Consider the following 23,483-nt stretch of genomic DNA (forward strand, 5'->3'; position numbering starts at 1 on the left):
AAATCTCATTCTGGAGGAATAGTATTGCCTTCTGAACAGATTACTGCAGTGAGAAGGAGGTCAAAAATGTTCCATGGCTGGACAGGTTTGGGATGCCCCGTGCTACTGATTTTATTTTACATGGTGCTTATGCTGCGCAAATAATGCATTCAAAGGCTGAAAACATTTAAATGAGCAGCATCCTTTGAAATATCTTACCAACATTTTTATCCATGTATCTGATTAATTAGCTCAATTGCCTTTTACATTGCTATTTAAATAACACGGGCAGGTTCCTGCTGTTCTGGGGTGCCCATATGCCGTATTATTGGAAACTGCTGTAATGACATAGTAAACAGCGCCCAACATCTTCACGCTCCATAATACACTCCACAAAGCAGGAAACATTCCCAAACTCAGTGCGTATTATGCAGCCCATTGTTTGAGCAAGCTCTTTATGAGCTTAGTGCTCACCAAACGGTGTAGCCAATTGGGTGTAATCGTCTCAAAGAACTAATTACATAGGATAATGGCTGAATTTAAAGGGATATATTATTGAAGTGATCATATACATGGTTAGGATTGTTGGAAAGAAATTGTAAAGGATACTATTAATTTAAATGTTTTCAGCCTTTGCAAGCATCATTAGCATAGCGAAAGCACCAAATGAAATGAAATCATTAGCTCAGAGCATCCCAAACTGTTGCAGCAATAGATTTTTTTAAACCTCTAAAGAGTACTGAAGGAACCCCTGAGAAACAGTAAGGGGCTGGTTTAGCTCACCAGGCTAAATCGCTGGCTTTTAAAGCAGACCAAGCAGGCCAGCAGCACGGTTCGATTCCCGTACCAGCCTCCCCGGACAGGCGCCGGAATGTGGCGACTAGGGGCTTTTCACAGTAACTTCATTGAAGCCTACTCGTGACAATAAGCAATTTTCATTTCATTATTATATTGAAGAATTAAACCACGGAAAAAAATGATTATTATTGCGCAATAGGTAAAAACATACAGAAACAACCTGAAATAATGTTTCTATGTTTCATGTGTATACATTTATTATTATAGTAAAGTTCCACTGTTTAACTAACACTTGCCAGTCTCACCTTTTTTCCATTTTAATGTTCTCGGGACCTGCAGCTGGGCTGACCATGGAACCTCTGCAGGGGTGAGTTCCGCAGAACCCAGTTTGGGAACCCCTGCATTCGCACAATAAACATGGAGGAAAGAAACTGATTTTGTGGGCATATGTGTGCAGGACTCTGGACTGCTGTTTAATGGTGGGTGCTAATTGATGGAGTAGCAAAAGATGAGGTAGTAGTGAAATAAATGCTCCAGTTTTCATCTCCTGGGCATCCTCTCGTCATCTACCATGCATATGTCTGAAAGCAGGCTTGGGATGCCATCTTGAGGGTGGCTCAAAGGACCGTAACTTTTACTTATTTTTATAAAAGGTGGAGGAACATAGTCACAGGACCGCTAATTAGTTTCAACAACAAGGAAAATACATTTATTGAACATGAAAAGATGGATTATTATACTATACTCCTTTACTTCCACTTAGCTTAACAAGTACACACAGTTTTCAAAATGAACATGGATTACAAAGTACACCCTAAGCTACAATGTACACCCTAAGCTACAATGGTCCTATTAACACAAAGTCCTTTTTAAGCACACAGATGGGCTGTGGTAAAATACATGCACGCCGCTCTGAAAATAATTTAAACAAGTGTCTGTGGTTTTCTACTCAGAATCCCCCCTCAAAGGATTCTCATTGGCAATCCCATTGCCTCAATGTCATATTCAGACCAGTTGACACACAGCATGGTGGTTAGCATCAATGCTTCACAGCTCCAGGGTCCCAGGTTCGATTCCCGGCTGGGTCACTGTCTGTGTGGAGTCTGCACGTCCTCCCCGTGTGTGCGTGGGTTTCCTCCGGGTGCTCCGGTTTCCTCCCACAATCCAAAGATGTGCGGGTTAGGTGGATTGGCCATGATAAATTGCCCGTAGTGTAAGGTTAATGGGGGGATTGTTGGCTTACGGGTATACGGGTTACGTGGGTTTAAGTAGGGTGATCATTGCTCGGCACAACATCGAGGGCCGAAGGGCCTGTTCTGTGCTGTACTGTTCTATAACTTGGCCAAAAGCTGTGAAACTGGGAAAGAACTAAAAAATACGAAACACAATCAATACCTTTGGAAATCAATATCTAAGTATTTGATGTGTGTTTTACGCATATTTTGGGGTTTCTTAACCATGTTTTTCCCTCCATATTCACTTTTGCCTTTGTCTTCAACTTTTCACATAGGCAAAGCCCAGCTCCTCATGTCCCAGTGACTGGCTGAGATATCCAGGCAAATCCATCAATGTTGAAGGATCAAACAGCAAAGCTTCTTGAATGTATTTCCGTTGATTTATCACAGAGTCTGTTGTACACTTCCTTGTCTGTGACAGAATTATATTACGTTAAGCTTAGCCTTAAACTTTAACTTTCAAACAAAAACATTAAATAAAGAGAGAGCAAATGAATTGTAGGAGCAACAAGCAGTTATCAAGTTTCGCTTGTTTCTCTCATGTGATATAAGCTTTATTCTTACAAAATTAGCCCTTGTTCGCACCATTATTGAAAGTTACTGGGACAGTTATTTTGCCTGAAAACGTGACACAGAGGGTTGGATTTTTACTGAGTCAGTGTGACTCGGGAGCCCTGAATCCAGAATTCCCGACCCCGTTCCAGGATAGCTGATTTTCAGGATATACTTCCGTCACCAATAAGTCTGACTAGAAAGCTGTACAAGCCTTTAAAGGTCAACATGTTGGTCAAAGGGATTCTTGCCAGCTTTTGCAATTGGAGTCTGAATACAGGAGGGAGATTGAGAACCTAGTGGAGTGGTGTAATGACAACAATCTCTCCCTCAATGCCAGCAAAACTAAACAGCTGGTCATCGACTTCAGGAAGCAAAGTACTGTACACACCCCTGTCAGCATCAACGGGGCCGAGGTGGAGATGGTTAGCAGTTTTAAATTCCTAGGGGTGCACATCACCAAAAATCTGTCCTGGTCCACTCACGTCGACGCTATCACCAAGAAAGCACAACAGTGCCTGTACTTCCTCAGGAAACTAAGGAAATTCGGCATGTCCACATTAACCCTTACCAACTTTTACAGATGCACTATAGAGAGCATCCTATCGGGCTGCATCACAGCCTGGTATGGCAACTGCTCAGCCCAGGACCGCAAGAAACTTCAGAGAGTCGTGAATACCGCCCAGTCCATCACACGAACCTGCCTCCCATCCATGGACTCCACCTACACCTCCCGCTGCCGGGGGAAAGTGGGCAGCATAATCAAGGATCCCTCCCACCCGGCTTACTCACTTTTCCAACTTCTTCCATCGGGCAGAAGATACAGAAGTCTGAGAACACGCACGAACAGACTCAAAAACAGCTTCTTCCCCACTGTCACCAGACTCCTAAATGACCCTCTTATTGACTGACCTCATTAACACTACACCCTGTATGCTTCAACCGATGCCAATGCTTATGTAGTTACATTGTATATCTTGTGTTGCCCTATTATGTATTCTCATGTATTTTCTTGTATTTTCTTGAATTTTGTTTAATTCCCTTTTCTTCCATCTACTGAATGATCTGTTGAGCTGCTTGCAGAAAAATACTTTTCACTGTACCTCGGTACACGTGACAATAAACAAATCCAATCCAATCCAATGTCTCCACTTTACTTCTTCCATACACAATAAATTAGCATATGCACCTTACAGTCATTGGGCTGAGCAGCAGAGGCAGACTTCAAGAAGCATAAAGGAGAGAACGCAGAAGGCACTGAGCACTGGACATTGGACATGCATAAAAAAGCATCAACCAAAAATGTTTCTCTCATAGGCTCATGAGTCTTTGGAACTGTCTTCCTGAAAAGGGGGAGGCAGAGTCTTTGAATATTTTTAAGGCACAGATGGACAGATTCTTGGCAAGCGAAGGGGTGCTAGGGCAGCACGGTAGCAGAGTGGTTAGCACAGTTGCTTCACAGGTCCAGCGTCGCAGGTTCGATTCCCGGCTTGGGTCACTGTCTGTGTGGAGTCTGCACGTTCTCCCCGTGTCTACGTGGGTTTCCTCTGGGTGCTCCGGTTTCCTCCCACAGTCCAAAGATGTGCAGCTTAGGTGGATTGGCAATGATATATTGCCCTTAGTGTCCACAAAAAGGTTAGTTGGGGTTACTGGGTTTCTGGGATAGGGTGGAGACATGGGCCTAAGTGGGGTGCTCTTTCCAAGAAGTGGTGCAGACCTGATGGGCAGGCTGGCCACCTTCTGCACTGTAAATTCTATGAGGTTATCGGACATAGGCAGGACGCAGATTTGAAGTTACTATTAGATCAATATTATTAAATGGTGGAGCAGGCTCGAGCGGCCGGATGGGCCACTCATGTTCCTTGTTCGTATGTTTGTATATTGTAGTCATTCCACATGTTAATTATACACAATGGTTGGCAATGTTTGCTTTGCCCGAATCAATCACTTACTGAACCAGATTTGTGTAGACCAGGGTTTTTTAAGCCGCGGGTTGCTGGGAGGGTTGTGGAACAATTAGTTGTGCCGTTCCCGCGATGGTCCTGATTGCAGAAGAAGCGCCCGATAACCGCTACCGGTTTTTACATCAAGAATGACGATTGCTGACACATTTTAAATGTAAATAAATTTGGCTGTGTGGAGTCTTCTGGCCAGATATGGTGGCAGAGAGCACACACATTTGACGTCAAACACACCCTCCAGGTATGTGCTTCTGGTGCAAAATCACAGAACTGGCAAGCAAGGCAAGTGAACTGTGAAGATGAATGGTTTTCTTAAAAGTAAGGAACGACCAGAGACTCAATTAGGTAGTTTGCCTCTTCGACAGGATCTCACAACAGAATTTGGTGGAGAGAGCTGCGCAGGAGAGTCCAGGGCAGGACAGAACAGTGCTAGTGTTAGCTCTGTGCAGAGCTTCAGGGCCTCTGGTTAACACCAAGGTCGGCCGGTGCGTGTCGCGAAGGTCGGTCGGTGTGGGCTGCGAAGGTCGGCCGGCATGGGTCCCAAAGGTCAACCGGTTGGCAAAAGTGGCTCTGGGGAAAAAAGTTTGAAAAACACTGCATTAGACTATGGCAAACCTGGCTATCAAGATTCTCCATTTTTCTTCTGTGCTCTCAGAAATTACTGATGTCTGTTTTGTTACCATTATTAAGTATATATTCAAGGTCATTCTCCAGCCTTGTGGACCAAGTGGGGAGCCACTCTACCAACATGCATTGGTCAGAAAAACAAGTCTACAATATTGGGATTGAGGAAATATCTGCTTTGTGACTTTTTTGATCATGAGTTCAGTGTCCAGTTTCTTCAGTAAATAACTTTTCCATCAGCGGACTATATGGTATTCTTTACTTTGAAATTTTTTAATAATCCTTACGTGCTAAGAGAGCCTTCTCAAATATGATACTGAAATAATGGTACACCATAATCCACTCAGATACACTATTCAAATAGTTGTAAAGGTATAATAGGAGCTTTCTAAACAATGTACAATGCTAAACAAATGTTAGTAGTTTAGAATATAAGCAGATGTTCCATTAAGTTTAGAGATACAAGATGAATTATTCAGTCCATTTACACAGGGTCATTCAACTGAAATCAATCATTTCAGTCTCTGGTTGCCAAGTTGATTTACAATGCTAACAAGAAACAAATAACATTAACAAAGCCTTATATCTCCTAATAAAAAATTAATAGGAACATAGGAACAGGAGTAGTCCATTCAGCCCGTGAACCTGCTCCACAGGTGGATGTCGAGTGGGGAGTCCATGGTTTTCCTGCCTCTACGCCAATGAATTCAGAGGTGGGAAGCTTGCAAATGCCCTTCCTGCGCTGCTCTCAATTGAGTTACTTAAGTGGACAATTATTGCTCACTTAAGGGCCTCGTCCAGAAGCCTCTGGCATTCAGCCAGTGGTGAACAGACAAGCCAATATACATGGAGCATGAAAAACAAGCCCTGCATATTTGTTTGTAGGCGCAGGGTGGTTCCATTCTTATCTGTCTATTCATAACCAGAGAAACAACTACAATAGCATCCATACAGTTACCCCTAGCATCCCCCAAGGGCCTATACCTGATCCCTTCCTATCCCTTATCTGCATGCTTCCCTCAGTGAAAAAATAACAATATCAGTATCCACACATAAGATTACAACACCCATTAGTACTTCACCATTGCCGCTTCTTTAAACCAAGATGTTTGTATATGGCGGGATTCTCTGTGGGCCGATGATGAAATCGGGAAAGGCGATAGGGCGGTGAATCAGCCGTGAAGCCAAAGTCATGGCGGGCGGCAGGCGTACGCCAGAATAACATGCTCCGGTGCCTTGACAGCGGCATCAATGCGTTCTACTCCGCACGTACACTAAACGCCTTTTGCATATCATTAGAGGAACCGAGCTGGTATTCTCCAAGGTCGCCGCGATGCTCCGCCTCCGCCGGGGGAATTACCGATGGCAAGGTTCACTTGTGGTTTTAAAAATCGGGAAACAGGCGCCGTGGCAGATAAGGGAGAGACAGGAGGTAGGGCATGCAGAGGCGTGACTGTGGGCTGCTGGACCTGCCACTGGCAGGGCTTGCTGGGGGAGGTGGACCTGGTTGGGTAAGGGGGTTACACACCACACTAACATGTCTGACTTTGACACCCTGCAGACAATGGACTTTGGAATTCAACCGTGAATGGTGGCCTTCATCCTAGTCGCCGCATCATTGGGGGATGCACTGAGGCTGTACGAGCTGGAGCTGCTCCAGGGGGACCCTGTAGCGGCGGAGCCTGCCCCAGAAGAACAGGAGCCAGCCGGTGAGGATGGAGAGCCAGCTGCCCAATAGGCCGAGGAGGAGGAGGTGCAGGGAAGGCGCCGCATGAGGCCTCTTGTGTACGAGCAGCTCCTGTCAATCAAGGACCTACCGAACTGGACTCCGGCTGAACAGGGGGACTGTACAACATACCTGCCAGATCATGTAGCATCTGGTACTGTGGGGGAAGGGGGGAGGACAGACGCTCCTAGTGGTCGTCAAGGTTAAGGTCGCCCTGAATGTTTACGTCACGGAGTCCTTCCAGGCACCGAGTGGGGACCTGTCCGGAATGTCACAGACCTTGGTGCACAGGTGCATATGCCCGTCATGAGTCCCGAAACGTCCACTTGCCACAATATATCCATCTCAATGTGGACCAAACCCACCAAGATGCCTGGGCAGAAGAGAAAATGCTGGAAAATCTCAGCTGCTCGGCAGCATCTGTAGGGAGAGAAAAGAGCTAACGTTTTGAGTCCGATGACTCTTTGTCAAAGATGCCTGGGCAGCGGTGTTCACCGTCATCATCGAGAAGCCCTAGGTCCAGGGGGTGATCGCCGGGATGCATATCTCCCTATGAGCACCGGCCCATGACAGGCCGCTCTTCACAAAAAGAAAGGGGTTCCACTCGATGAACGTGCAGCTGGTGTGTGAGCATGAGCTGTGCATCATGAACATCTGTGCCCGATAACCAGGCAATGTGCACGGCACCTTCATCCTGGCACACTCAACGGTTCCTGACCTCTTCAAGGGGCACCCGCTGCTGAGGGGTTGGCTCCTGGGAGACAGGGATTATCCACTGTGGCCGGGCTGATGATGCCTATTCAACGGCCACAGGCCAATGCGGAGACCCGCTACAACGACGACCATGCAACAACCAGAAGCGTGACCGAGCGGTGCTTTGGCATCCTGAAGTTGCGGTTCAGGTACCTGGACCGCTCTGGAGGGACCTTCCAGGATTGTGCTAGGAGGGTCTCCCACATCATGGTGGCCTCCTGTGTTCTCCAAAACATCACGCAGCAGAGGGACAAAGTGCTGGAGAAGGGGAATGAACGCCAGTTCTCATCTGACAAGGTGTATGCGGGGGAGGGAGAGGATGGGCAGAACATGGGCTCTGGACAGGCACAGCGTGTTCACCAGGGCCAACGCGCACTGGTCACTCCAGGTTTACTGACTAGGGGGGGTGACGGACACCACATCCCATCCCCACACCTCCCCCCAGGCCAGACTCCGGCGGCAACCCCCTTTGTGATACATAGCTGCCGCATTACGGGGTGCAGACCCTGCATTGGCAGTAACAGTGTGTCTAGTTCATGGATAGAGGGCAACCTCTGGGGTGGGAGGGGCCGGGTTGGGACACCGGAGTGGCGAGCGCTGGCTGCTGGCTGAACTGAGGTTACTGAACCAAGCCCACCCACGACCCCTGCCCATTCCCCCTCCCATGCGCACAGGCGCTTCCTCTGACGCCAGCCCAGACAAGCCCACCCCTCACACCCTTCTGACAGAGCACCGAGACAGGTTGTAACATTGTGCACAGGGCTTTAAAGTGAAAACATAAATACAGATATGTGCCTAGGCCATGTCACTAAACTGCACTGCACCCATGCCAACATAACTGGTACTACATTTCTAGCCCTATGGGCCCTAACACTACATATATCCCCTGTAGCTCCCCCCCACCTGGCGCTGCCAGTCCTGGAGGCCCGCTGCTGTCTCGACCATGACCTGCATTCTCATAGCCATGAAGCCCAGGAAGTGGACAACCTCCATCTGGGTGTCCACCACATCACTGTGCCACCACCTTCTGAGTCTGTGCCACATCAGCCAGTGACTATACCATCTCCCTCTGGGACTGGGCTACCTCCCTCCGCGTCTGTGCCACATCAGCTAGTGCCTGGGCAATACAGCTGATGCTCTCATCCATGGCCTACTGTAACTGGGCCACGTTCAAGAGCGCTGCTGCAGTGTCCGGGTGTCTCATAAACATGGCTGCCTGTGAGAGGTCAGCCCTGTCCTGGGCCTCGGCCACCATCTGCACAGATTTCCCCAGGCCTTGGGCATGCTGATCCGTAGCCGATACCCTCGCTCCCAGGGCCTTCACCACCTCCTGCTCCTGCAAGCGTTTGGGCTCCTCCACCTGCGCCTACAGGTGCTGGATGCTCACTGACAACTCCTCATGTCATCCCTGGCTCTGTGACTGCATCTCCACAATCGATGGGACTGTCCGATCCGGAAGCCCAAAACCCATCTGGATGGCAACTAGTCCCTGGGGTCGGCCCGCCCTCCGATCGTTCGCCCCCTTGGGAATTCCGACCTCCACCCACTGTACCGGAGCATGTGTGTGGTGAGCTTAGTGTCCCAAGAACCTTTTCATTAAAGTACCCGACCGGGGAGAGTGTCTGTGGGATGGTGGAGGGTGTTCGGGACAGGTGTGATGGGAAATCTGTGTCATCCATGGACGGGGTCCGATCCTGGGTCTCGGGTTGATTGCCCCGATCCATGTCGGTAACATACTCGTCGCTGCTCAGCATGTGGGCTCTGGCTGGGAGTGGGGGATGCCAGATGGACTCGCCCCATCACCAGCAGATCCTGTAAGACACAAGACAAGAAGCATGATTAGACTGTGGGCCGGGGTGGAGTGGGGTGTGTGGAGCGGGGGTGAGCGGGATATAAGGGTGTGAGGGTGGTGTTAGGGTAAGGGTGATGTGGGGGTGAGGGTGGTGTGAGGTAGCTGTTGGGGGGTGGGTGACGCACATGTCACAGGGAACCACAACTCAGCGGGGTCTCACTTCCTTCCCCAGCACCGATATCCACCCTGGCGACTGCCTTTTTCTCGGGCCTAATGACCATGTCCAGGGCACTCTGCTCTGCCACGGTGAGGAGCCACAGATCCGGCGGTCCCCCTCCAGTCTTCTCCCACTCCCAGCGCTTATTGGCCGCCCTCTCCTGATGGTGGGGGAAATGGAAAAAGCACAATGTTAGACAGCCCAACGCATGCAACCCAGGGGGATGGGTAACTAGTGGCTTCAGTAGCCGGGGCACCCGACCATGGCGGCCAGTAAGGGTGCCAGCATGTGGTGCAGAGTGGGGGTTCGGCCGCCCTCTGGGTGGGGAGAGTGAGGTTACGTGTGTGTGGGATGGGGGTTGGTGCTGCCGACTCACCCTGGCCACCCTGAGGAAGTCGTGCAGTTTCTTCTGGCATTGTTGGCTGGTCCAAATGGTGTTGCTTGTGGCGCTGACGACCTCTTGCACCTGCACCCAGGCCTGACAAACTGCGGTGGCTGGCAGCCTCCTTCCCAGGCCAGGGTACAGGGTCACCCACCTCTCCTCCATGCTGTCCAGCAGGGATTATTTTCTGCACTTGTTCCTGGCATTTTAAGGACAAATGCACCTGAACCCCCAAGTCTCTTTGGCATCCACTGTACCTCCTTCCATGTAGAATGTACTCTGCTCTATCTTTTTTTGGTCCAAAATGGATAATCTCACACTTGCTTAAATTAAATTTCATTCTGGCACAATTTTGCCCATTCACCTAGCCTGTCAATATCTCCTCGCAATTTTATGCCATCACCTAGGCTATCTGCAATGCCACCTAACTTTGTATCATCTGCAAATTTGGATATATGGCTTTCTATGCCCTCATCCAAGTAATTAATGAATAGTGTGAATAATTGAGACCGCGACACAGATCCCTGTGGTACATTACTCATTGTCCCCACTCTCTATTGTCTGCATATATGTATTTGTGGAACCCATCTCTTCATTCACCTGATGAAGGAGCTGTGCTCTGAAAGCTAGTGATTCCAATTAAACATGTTGGACTTTAAACTGGTGTTGTAAGACTTCTTACTGTGCCCTCTCCTGCCTGTTATGGGATGTTGGGTATCGAGTCCATTATTACTGTACTTTCAGTTACCTGCACAGCATCTTTGCGAGGCAAGGGACAGGAAGCTGCGTACCCGACATCAAAAAGCTTACCTGTTATGAAACACAGACTGTAGAAGGTACTCTAGCCATGGGAAATTGTGCAATTGGTTTCATAAGGAAGGAAACATCCTGACCCTTATTTAGGAATGTTGGCTAGTCTACAAACCTCATAAACATCAGACATATCAAGCAATTACTTCATCATGTCAGTAATGTGAGAGTTGATGTAGGATTTGAATGAATGAGCAAGAGGTGACAATCATTTAGGGAAGGAAAAGAGGATGGCAGACTAAAAGGGTCAAGCAAACTATTCATTCCTAACACCTCCAAACACACATACTAATGCCCACCTGCTCTACAACAAATGAATTCCAGTTTTCATTTGAATAATTTTTTTTTAACTTGTAGTTTTGCAGTGTGTTTCTGTGCATGTACAAACATTTTATATTTTCATAAGCATGCGCCGGGCCGGGTCAGAGAATTGCCATTGATATTGAAAATACCCACCATGCCGCTCCAACGCGATTCTCCGGTGACCGGAGAATTGGCGGCAGTCGCGCACGTGCGGTCGATGCGGCGCCGGTCAGGAGTTGTTGAAAGAAGCGAGTTCCGCCAGCGTGGTACATATATGGTACCACCCGGCGGGAGCTCGGCCCCGCAGCCACGGTGGCTGTCCTGGTGAGGGGTGGGGGGGGGGCTCCACAACATTCCTTCCTTATGAAATGGCTCGGGGGGCTACCAATCAGCAGGCGTGCCCAATCTGGGGGGGGGGGGGTCTACCTTCTGGGGGGGGGGGGGGGTCTACCTTCTTCCGCGCAGGCCGGCTGTGTCGTTATGCCATGTTGCGCAGTGCCAGCGCGGAAACGGCCACCACGTGCCGGCAGCGCAAGGCATCGTATCGGTGCCGGAGCTGCGTGGAGCACTCCGGCGCCGTGTGAATTGCTGGACCGAGAGGCCCGTTAACGCCGGGGTGAAACACTCTGATGTTTACGCTGGCATCAACACTTAGCCGGGATTTTGGAGAACCTTGGCCATGATTTCAATCAAATGTATTGATGCCCATTGTCTTTTTAAACTATTTTAATTTTTAATTATGCATAACATTCCTGTTATTGAATTTAACAGGCTATTATACAGATCAAAAGAGTTGTACTACTACAGTCAACTTGTTGCAGCAAATTGTAGCAACTCTATAATGTGCATCAGCAAATGAAATGGAAAATAAATAGCCTTTGAAGAAGTGAGAAACTATTGAATCTTTCTTCAATGATCTTATAATGGAGGTCACCAAAAGATATGGCGGTCCATTCCCCCGTTTTGTCTCCTTTCTCTTGTGTCATAATCTGATACAGTAAGCTTTTTGTCAACTCTATCCTTGTTGTAGGGTTCTGAAGCTGGGCTATCATTATTTCAATGACTTAAATGTCACATAAGGGTATCAAAGGTAAGTAACTAAGGCAGAAATCAGCTGTGATTTGATTAAATGGCAGTACAAATCTCAGGAGCTGAATAAGCTATTCCACTTCCTCTGCTCCTATGAGCAGTACTCTGCATGATAAAATCTAAAATTAAAATACTGGATACAATACTGGTGTATATCAAACTGTGTCACTGCATTTTATGCACAGGCTGAAAACTAATTCTTTAATATGGTGAAATTACTGACATTTTTTGGATAATCACAAAAACCCACAAGTGGTACTGCAGTATAATATTTATACAACCTTTGAATACAACTTCATAGTGAATTTGTAATTTTGTCATCTGAATATCATAGCTTATCTTTGAATTGTCCTCTATATTTTCAACAATGCAAGATGAGAAAGGCACTGTTGATTGAATGAAGATGTACAATGAGAATGAAGGGCAAGAAGAAGTATGGGGAGTCAGCAGTGTTAGGTTAGGTGTTCATGGGGAGTAACAGTGACACAGACATGGGCCCACATGGCATGTTTCTGTGGTATAACATTCTGTGATTCTATACAATGAAAACTGAAGTGTATACACAGGTAATTTTTAGATATGTTAAAATTATATTTCACAGAACTATGAAAACCAGAAGCATTAGCTTTCTTCCTGCATTCTGAGCAACATTTTATTAGTTGAATAGGTGAATGTTAAATCAATAAATTATAACAACATAAACTAATTATATTTAAGTTAACAGCTCAATGATGTATGTGTATTTACCTCCGCCTATTAAGATAGTCTGAATAATCGGATACCTTTGTGCAAACAGTACATGAGGAATGTGATTTAGTGTGACAAATTGTTATAAAAACAGAAGCTCACAGATAACTCTGCATTGTTAATTTGTAGCATTGCCAATTGTGCTGCATTTTGCCATGCAGAGATTTTCACAAGCAGAATTTAGAAAGTTGGGCTAAAGTTTCAAAATCTTTTTGGTACAACCTACTATAAGAATGCAATGAAAATAAGTGTTGAAAATGTGGGATGAACGAAGGAACAAAAAAAGGCAGTCACACAGTTGAGAGTACACTGTTAACCCCAAACGGTCAGAGGGGGATATTAGAGCAAATATGCAGGCAAATTGCTGCAAAATCCAAAAATAAAAGGGCAGTAAAGGTGGGATTTCAATTACCCAAATATGAACTGGGGTAAATTCCATTGTAAAAGATATGGTAGGTGCAAATATCTTGAAATAAATTCAAGGAGGACATTTTTAGCTAGTAATTAGAAAGCCCAACTAGCAAAGGGACATTTCTGGGATGAATCTGAGGGAATGATTCTGGAACGGGAGAGTACTTTGGTGATAATAATCATAATTCAATTATAGCATTGTTGTAGAAAGGATAAAGATAGACCACGAACAAGGTTTTAAATTAGAAAAGGCAACTTTTATGAGGGTGCGATGTTTCTTGGTAAAAGTAGACTGGAGACTTGAAGGTAAATCGGTTTCAGCTTACCAAGAGGCATTAAAGAAGGAGATTAAAGGGGTTCAGAACAAAGTTGGATAAAACACAAAAGTAAAGCTCATTCCAGGTGCCAGTGCTCAATTCTGCAGAAAGCCGAGAAGAGCATATATAATCTTAGGGGCGAATTTAAAAAGGAAATTAAGAAAGCAAAGAGAGAGAATGAAAAAATATTGGCTAATACAATCAAGGAAAACCCAAAGTTTTTTAAACACAAAAGCAGCAAAAGGATCATTTAGGAAAGAGTAAGGCCAATTAAAAAAACAAAAAGGTAACTTGTGTTTGCAGGTGAGAGATACGGGTATGATTCTTGTTGAACATTTTGGCCTGAAAGTTTATCGAATTCGAAGGGCTGTATGCCTTAGACAAAATAGCACTGGATCCCAGATTGTGGAAGTCCCGCGTCTGAACGCAGCACCCACCATTTTTGTTGTGGGTGAAGTTGTCGAGCGGAGAAATGGGGTTTGATTGTAGTTTGCACATCTGTGGTTCATAGAGACAGCTATGAGTGTAGAAGTGTCTCTTTTTAAAAAAAGAGACTCAAGGCAGATCCTGCAGTTAAGGAGAAGGAACGTGAAATATTGGATGGGATGAACATAGTGAGGGAGAAAACGTTAAGGAAGTTGGAATTAAATGAAAAGTGAAGAATTGTAAAGATGGTGATGTTGCTGCTCTGAGGATCGTGAGATCTGATGAGACTAATAGCAGGGTGAGACCAATACTTTGTTCAGCAAAGCAGAGTCTAGCAACCTAGTGGCTAGACTATAACTACGCCCAATTTGCAAACAGAGTTCATTTTTCTCCGAAGGTCAAGCTGTTGTGTCAAAAGCAGAAGAAGCTGTATGTGTTAGAACCCAGAAGCTCTAATCTAAATTAGAAAAAAGGTTTACCATAAGTAAGCTACAGGTCTTGAGTGGTAATTATTTTCTGGATTTGGCTCATAGTGTTCAAACCTATGGGATGTTGTTTTGGTGAACGTGTATTCTTGGAGTTTAGGGAAGTAGATTGATCAGATTCGGGACATAATCCAAGTATACTGTCTGGGCAACCATTATTGTATTTAATTGTAAATGTTGTGCTTTACTGTTGCCCTTCTCGTTCAGAGGGAATGAAAAAATATTGGTCAATACAATCAAGGAAAATCCAAAGTTTTATAAATACAAAAGCAGTAAAAGGATATTTTAGGAAAGTGTAATCAATCAACCTGTGCTTATAAAACCTAAAATGCAATGTCTAATGTTGGGCAGGATTCCGCTATTGGGTAGTATTTGCTGAACAATCCCGAGTGTGCTAAGAATGGCACTAGCAACTAATTTAAGATTATAAAACGGGATCACAATGTAGTTCTCTTATGCTTGCTAGAAGCTACTGTTCTTGAAAATACAGAAAAATGTGTCATTTGAAACATGGAAGTCTGGCAATATCTGGTTTGAGAGGGTACAGGGAAAGATCCCACAAAAGTTTCATAGCAGCTTCAAAGAGCAGGGTTGTAAAATGCAGATTCTTGCTCACAAGCAGGCTAATCAAACACACCAGTCTCATGTGGTAAGCTAAAACAATGGCTCACACCTTCATGGAATGTAACTATCTCAGGAAGCATCTGAAAAAGCATGGATGAGAGTTTCAATTGCATTAAGTGACGAATGTTTAAAACAGGCAAGTCTTTCAAGTCATAACCAAGTTAAATTTTAGCATACCACTAAAAGCAAAGTTTCACACCTTAATTGAAATAAACTCTCTTAGTAAACAGCTGGAAAGGATGGAAGATACTCAGTCAAATTTGGTGTCAATTTTAAAGTGTAAAATTCTATGAACATCAGGACAATTAAAAGAAAATTGGAGACGACCTGTCTACGAGAAACATCATGTAAGTCAAAATCAAAGGCAAAGTTATGAGCTGGGGACAATTGGAAAATTAAACGATTCGAAATTACAGAAATAAAAGTTAACTATTGAAACCAAAGCATTTTTTAATCAGATCTGAGAGGAGACGATATGCCCAAAATGAATAATTAGTTGTAGTAAGATGTTTACATCAAAGATACTTTTAAACTATCAAAGTGAAACAAGCCCATTTACAATAAAGTCGTTAAAACTTAATAACTCTCAGAAAGAGAATATAAACCCAGGGAGCAGCAGCAACAAGGACAGAGGACAGGACAGCAACAGCAACAGGAGAGGAGGGGAGGAGAACTCAGAGAGAGAGAGAGAGAGACAGCTCGGTCATGGGAAAGACAAGGCAAGCAGCCGAGTTTAAACAGTTATACATCTAAGGAAGACTAGAATTTAAACAGAAGTCAGAGTCAGCTTAGAGATAGCTAGCAGAGCCAGCTCTCACAGCTCGGTGCATGGGAAGAACAGGACACAGCAACCGAGTTCACCAGCGAATACAACTCAAGAAGACCAGATTTTAAGAAGATCGATTGCCAAGGTGGGCCTGAAGCAGCCAGAAGCAAGATCTTTTTTCCTTTCTGTAAAGAAAGTGTTTGCAGCTTTTAAAAGAAAAAATATAATAATAAAAATAACTTAACCTGAAAAAGTGGTTATTAGCTTACTTCACTTCCTTAATAACGCAGGACCCAGGACATCGATGCTATTAAGGGGTAAGTAGGTAAAATTCTTCGGTGAAGGTATGGGTTATACCGGGGGATAACTTGGAAAGATAGTTTGACCTGAATAGCACTCACAGAAGCCTGCACTGGAGTCAGGGAGGGAGAATCCCTGTTCACCATTTAGAATATCAACCTTTTTTTGGTATAGGGGGAATTCTAAGAATAGTGGTGAGTTTTAACTTCACTACATATTCAGGAATTTACCTTCTGCAGTAAAAGGATATTTTAGGAAAGTGTAATCAATCAACCTGTGCTTATAAAACCTAAAATGCAATGTCTAATGTTGGGCAGGATTCCACTATTGGGTAGTATTTGCTGAACAATCCCGAGTGTTCTAAGAATGGCACTAGCAACTAATTTAAGATTATAAAACGGGATCACAATGTAGTTCTCTTATGCTTGCTAGAAGCTACATATTCAGGAATTTACCTTCTGCAGTCAAAAGGAATATGCCCAGACATTGCACTTTTTTAAAAGAAATAAAAGCATGGGGACAATAGTTTCCTGGCGCATTTGCCATGGCAATGTGTTGGCCAATCAGAGCCAATTTGTCAATCAAGCAGCGCCCCTTTTGCCATGAAGTATGAATTATTCCCTTTCCCTCTTCCCTTGATGTTTATCCCCTCTTCCCACCCTGTCCAGCGTCCCCATCTGTAGGAATCCATTTCTATCCCATTTACTTGACTTCAGAGGATCCATTACTGGTTCTCTGCATAGGCCCCAGTGCAATATCAATAGTGCTCACAGTGGCACTGCCATTACAGCAAAACTACTGGGGCGCGATTCTCCCGAGTTACGAAAACTCGGGAAGCTGGCGTCAAAAACGGGCGCGTTTGACGCCAGCCTCCGCCCCCCCCCCCCCCCCCCCCCCGACCGGGAACCGATTCAGCTCCCCGGTCGGGGCTAGCATCGCGCGGCCGTGAACTCCGGCATCGCGGGCTTAACGATTTTCGTTAAGCCCGCTAGCCAGAGTTAACGACGGCTGACGCGTCAGATGACGTCAGCCGCGCATGCGCGGATTGGACGGCTCCAACCCGCGTATGCGCGGGTGACATCATCACGCATATGCGTGAAACCCACGCATGACGGGCCGGTATGCCCCTCAGCCGCCCCGCGAATGGATCCAGCGGGGCGGCAGAGGGAGAAAGAGTGCGCGGGTTAAGTACCCGCTGCCCGCGATCGGTGCCCACTGATCGGGGCCCATGGCACCCTTGGCACGGCCGTGGTACTGCCGTGCCAATCGGTGCCATGGTTCCCCAGATCGGGACTTTACGGCCGTTTTTATGAACGGTCAGACCAGGTGTGTTTTACGTTCATAAAAACGGCCGTAAAGGCCTTGGAAATCGGCCCATCGGCCAGGGGTGAATAGCTGCTCGCCGTAAAAAAATGGCGAGTAGTGATTCGTGTCGGGGGGCGGCCGTGGGGGGGGAGAATAGCGGGAGGGCGTCGGACCAGCGTGTCCGTAAAAATTTACGCCGCCCGCTATTCTCCAAATTTTCGTGAGCGCAGAGAATTGCGCCCCGGTCTCTGATTATCCCACAGCTTTCAGGGGCAATGTTTTCATCCTGGGAACTTAATTCGGAGCGTAGTCTATTGCTGTCCAAGTGAGTGCCTGATGTGATGACTGTCGGAGATTGTTATATATTGCATTTTATATTTTGTTGCAATGTTATTAAAAATCCTTGGTTCAAATTCATACAGACAGTATGCTAAAGCTGTGATTAAGGAGTCATAAAGGTGAGGTGTCGTTGATTTTAGCTAGTCACTTGTTTACAGAGAGATGGCTAATGGAATATTGTTAATAGTTAGAAGGTTTCCTGAGATATAGATAATTACTGAGGGATGGTATTTAGTCCTAGCTGAGCATGTCACGGGACATCTTAGTGGGATACAGATGATGCAATTAATGGGAGGAGCCAGGTCTTCCTGTAGTTTTTGTTAGTTTTGCCATAGGATTTGAATAAGACAGAAGCATTTTCAGGTTGTTCATGAAATTGTCTCTCTCCAAAGTTCTGCACTGAGAACAGCAAGTAACCCTGATTGCCAGCTTAATGTAAGAGTGTATTTTGAACTGTATTGGGTTGCTTTATTTTAATACACATAGTGGCAGGTGTAAAGAGCAAGTTCAAATTGTTCCTTTTATTTAAGAACTGTTTCACTGTTAATTGTAAAGCTATTTCTTTGATGTTAATGTCATTCATTCTGGGCGGGATTCTAGCAGAAACAAATCTATGTCTGCTTTTGGGTGCATTTAGTGAGGGTGTTTCTCGATGGCTGCAGCGCCAAGAAACACCCCACTATTCAATGGCACTTTGCCGGTTTTGCCGAGGCCACACTTGAGCTATTTCCTTCTGGTGAGCCCAGGAAGGCCCCTGGGAATACCTCTTCATCCACCCCCTCCATCTTTTAAGGTCCTGATGGCACTCTGGCAGTGTCAAGGTGCCCAAATGCCAGAGGGAGTTCCAGAGTGCCACCCTGCCCTGTCCCTGACCCTCTAAAGGCCTGGGAGGCCCTCCCATATGCCTTTATGACCGGTCCAAGTTGGTGGAAACCAATAGTGAAGGATGCCCTAACGAGATATCCCAGGCCATTAGGTCCTGGTCACTGGGAGATACCCACGAATGCATATTTAAATGAACCTAAAGGCTTACTTAACTATGCAGATCTGGATCATGCCCAATTAAGGTAAGATCCAGAGTGTGACATCTTGTGAGATTTTATTAAATCTCATGAGGCGTTTTGAGCATTGCAAACCTTGCAAGAGGCCTGTCGTGAGATTCATTGTCCTCATCCCAACATCAAGTTGGCCACAACCATGCTGTTGAATCGTACCCTCTGTGTTTAAATTAATGTTTGTTTCAACATAAAATATATCAGAATCATCACTCCTGGGGTGAAGTATCCTTTCCTCGTAGTTTTACAAATTGCAAATTGTTTGAGGTTCCTCGTCAGGTATCCTAACACTGATTGCAATGAAATAGCATTGGCATCCTGTGGAAATGTGACATAAGGCTCCCACCATCTCTCCAACAGGTGGGCAAGATCCCCATCAGTGCAGCTAAATTCTGCCTGATGTGCTGAATGACCTTCTATTCAGTTAATCTTTCTATGTTTCTCATATACCCTCGGGTTTTGCAACACTCAAAATAATTCCACTTAGAGTAGACTGTCGCTCTATGTTGTTTCTCCCAAACTCTGTCACATCACACTTGCCTGCGTTAAATGATATCTCTTTTTACCAGCCTGTCAATGTCTTCCTGAGGTTTATTGCTACTTTGCCAGGTTTTACATCATTTGCAAACTTCTGAGTTATACTCCCTATGTCCAGGTTTAGGGCATTTGTGTATAATAGGAAAAGTTCTGAGCACTTAATCATAGCATTAAAAAGATTTTTAAAAATTCATACAGGATGTGGGCATCACTGGCAAAGCTAATGTTTATTATTGATCTCTAATTTCCCTTGAAATGATAGTGGTTTGGCACATTGTCAAATACAACTGATTGGCTTCCTCAGTCATTTGAGGGCACTTAAGAATCCGCCACAAAGCTGCAGATCTGGCATCATAAAAAGCCAGACAGGTCCTCCCCTAAAGGATATTAGAGAACCAGTCACGTTTTTACAACAATCTGGTAGTTTCATGGTCACCATTATTGATGTTAGCTTTCAATTCCAGATTTACTTATGAGCTTAATTTAAATTCTCCAGCTGCTGTCTTGGGATTTGAACTCATATCTCTGGATCATTATTCTATTCTTCTGGATTGTGAGTCGGGTAACATAACTGCAATGCTACCGCTCCTTTAATGTTGCGCTGGAAATGTAGCAAATTTAGTTTGTATCGACCACACAAATGCAACAACTTCATATGATTCAATTAATTTCAACATTGAGGTGGACAGTGGGATCCTATCAATGTGAAGTGGACATCAACGGGGCAAACCAGACAGCATCCTTTGGATATTTGTGTTAAATTGCACCTGCTACTTGCTCAAAGTTCCTGTACTGTATCATTCATTAAAAAAAAACAGTGAGCATCACTAACTTCAGCGTCATTCTGACAGCAAATGCTAGCCACTCAAATTTCACTGCAAGGGTATAACACACATATCTTTATCATCTTAGCACAATCGACTGTTCACAGTTTCAGTGAAATTCTAAGAGACTAAATAAAAATAGTACAACAGTGCCACCTTTGTTTCATTTATTACTGTTCATCTGAAATTTGTCAAGAGATTTGACATCTAACTCCTTGGCAACCCTAGAAAATTGAGTTCTATGCACACAGTTCAGCAGTCCATTTCTTTTAAATTGAATAAATTGGTAGTTTTCTATTTTTTGCGCACAAAAATTAAGTACCAATGATCTTCAGATAAAAATTATATTGTTTATGAAGTTATCACGTGAGTGAGGAAATGCAACTTGCTAATCATTATGCTAATCAAGAGATCTATTTATTGTTTGAGATGGATTCCTTTGATACATTTTGGTAAAATAGATGCAATTGCAATTAATATTTAAATCCAGTGTGCCACTTTGCCAAATTCAACAATTCTAAGGTTGTTTATAACACAAATTAAAATTTCATATCATACCGATTTTATATGAAAATTATTTCACTGAAAAAGACTGAGGTGAAAAGTAAGTGAAGATATGCAAATAAAGCTGGACATTGAGAGGATATTTAGTTGAGGTCTGAGGGTGTCCTAATACTGCTGCTATTTCTTATGATCCCATGGGCAGAATTTTACATCTCCGTGGAGTGTGTGCACCTGATATAGAAGCACGTAAAATAGCGTGTGATGACATTGGGCACACATCCTGACGTCATCCCACGCTCACAATATTTCCGTCGGTCGGTGCAGGCTTGGATCAACAGCATGCCTGCCGACAGTTAGTGAACCATTTTCATTTTCATGTGGTTTTTAGATCTCGCATGGGCAGAATGTGCAGGCAGGCAATCTGTTTTCCAACTATTCTCCATCTCAGGAAGGAAGGGTGGGGCAGCGCCTCAATCTGAAAGCACTTCAGATTTGGGGTCCCCTCTCCTCTGTGTCCTGGGAGCTCTGGTCTTCCTTCCCTTCCCCTGGCCTACTGTGCGACACCGTAGTTGCCCTCCTCCCGATTTCCCTAGGAAATCCCAATCAAAGAATCATAGAATTTACAGTGCAGAAGGAGGCCATGCGGCCCGTCGAGATTTCACCGGCCCTTGGAAAGAGCATGCTACCCAAGCCCATGCCTCCACCCTATCTCCGTAACCAGTAACCCGACCTAACCTTCTTTGGACACCAAGGGCAATTTAGCATGGCCAATCCACCTAACCTGCACATATTTGGACTGTGGGAGGAAACCGGAGCACTCCACACAGACAGTCATCCGAGGTGGAAATGAACCCGGGACTCTGGAGCTGTGAGGCAGCAGTGCCAATTATCTCAACCCCGAGACTTAGCTTCAGGCAGTCCATCTTCTGGCCACTGCAATGATGTGCCTGGAAGGGTTGGAGAGCTGTTGGCCAATCAGATTGGCCAACAGCTCTTAAAGGCAGGACTTCCTTCCAAGGGCGGACGAATGCTCACTTGAGTATTAAATAGCTGTAGGCTTCTGAAAGTTGGCGGGAGCATATTACGTGCCGACTCTCAGCGTGGCGAATGCCGATCACTCATCATTGTAAAAGCTCTATCCTATGATGTTTGATTTAGTCTGAGACGAACAACCAAGATCTGTCAATGCAGAAAAAATGGATTGTCCCCACCACTCTAGCCCACAGCCCTCATTGGGATGGTTTCCTTCGGCAGGGGTCTTTGACCTGATGAGCACTTGTCTTGAAGAAACTTCATGGATCTTGCTGAATATTATAGAATACTTACGCATTCACACTAAGCTCCCTCTTCTCTCAAAGCATCTTTTGGCTCCTTATAAATATGCTTATCCCTATGTGTTTGATTATTTTTATGGACAAAAACTATAGGATTAGAAACTGGGATGATCTCCTAACTTTGGTTAAAGGAGACTGTCTTGCACCTAAGCTAAATATTTAATTTTGCCATATCTTGGGTGGCATGTTTGGAGGGGCTCAGCTCCATTCCTTATTGTCATACTCAATTTGATCTTTCCTTTGGAATTCTTCTCTAATCATTTGGAGGAAGAAGAAGAATATGAAAGGAAAAGTGTGAGAGATGTTCTATTGCACCAGAGGCAGGCTGCCCTTGTCCATTTTGCTGTACTTCCATACTGACCAACGTGTACGCATGGAATCCTGCCTTCACAGGTGTTCCTGTACAAAGGGAGCTGTGATGTGATTGTGGCACCTACTGAACATGTTCTTTAAATATTTCTTCACTGACAATTCTACCTAAAATAATTTTTACTCAAAATATTCTATGCTTTATTTCTTTATTTTCATTTTTCTACATTTCACTGGATTATTTTATATGTGACTGTTTTCTTCCATGTGCTCCCCCGCAAAATCATCAGGCCATCTATCTTTCCTATGGATTCCTGCAGTGTGTGACACCTGCTGATTGAGACTTCTTATTCAGTAAATGTGTGGCTGCTAGGGAGGGTGGAAAAGGACTTGTTGGATCTGTCAAAGGAAGGATTTCTAATGAAAGGGAACTGAGCATGGGTTCCAAAAGACAAAGTGGACTTGGAGTTTTAAGGTTTAGAAACCACAGGAAGGGAGAGGAGACATGGGAAGGCTTCCCCCTCCCCCCGGGGTTCTCACTTTTATCTGGAGGTCTTGCTGCAGGATCTGAGGGATCACAGTGAGGTGAGCTCACCCAAGAATGGGAGGAAGAGGACAACACCTCTAACGAAGCTTGAGCCTCTCAAATGTTGGGTCAATGCACCAAGAGGATTCAGGATCTAAGGAGGGCGAAAGAAGATGAGTGACATTACACTTTCAAATGCCAAGGCCTACACTTTGACTTTTTATGCTGTCTTTTGCGCAGCACTCCTCAGACCAAAACACCATGTACGTCCTTTCATTCCTGTCGCTGCAGACACCTCCCCAACTGAGCACCCTCATCTTATTGCCCTCTTTCACCCATGCCTCTTTCACTCATGTAACCAGACACAAATGTGTTCTTACCCGTATCTAAACAAACCTTTATTAACATTCATAACTTTCCTGTTCTTGCAGAAGAGAGCACAGAAACTCAGGG

This window comes from Scyliorhinus canicula, chromosome 4 (genome assembly GCF_902713615.1).
Source record: "Scyliorhinus canicula chromosome 4, sScyCan1.1, whole genome shotgun sequence".
Classification (NCBI taxonomy): Eukaryota; Metazoa; Chordata; class Chondrichthyes; order Carcharhiniformes; family Scyliorhinidae; genus Scyliorhinus; species Scyliorhinus canicula.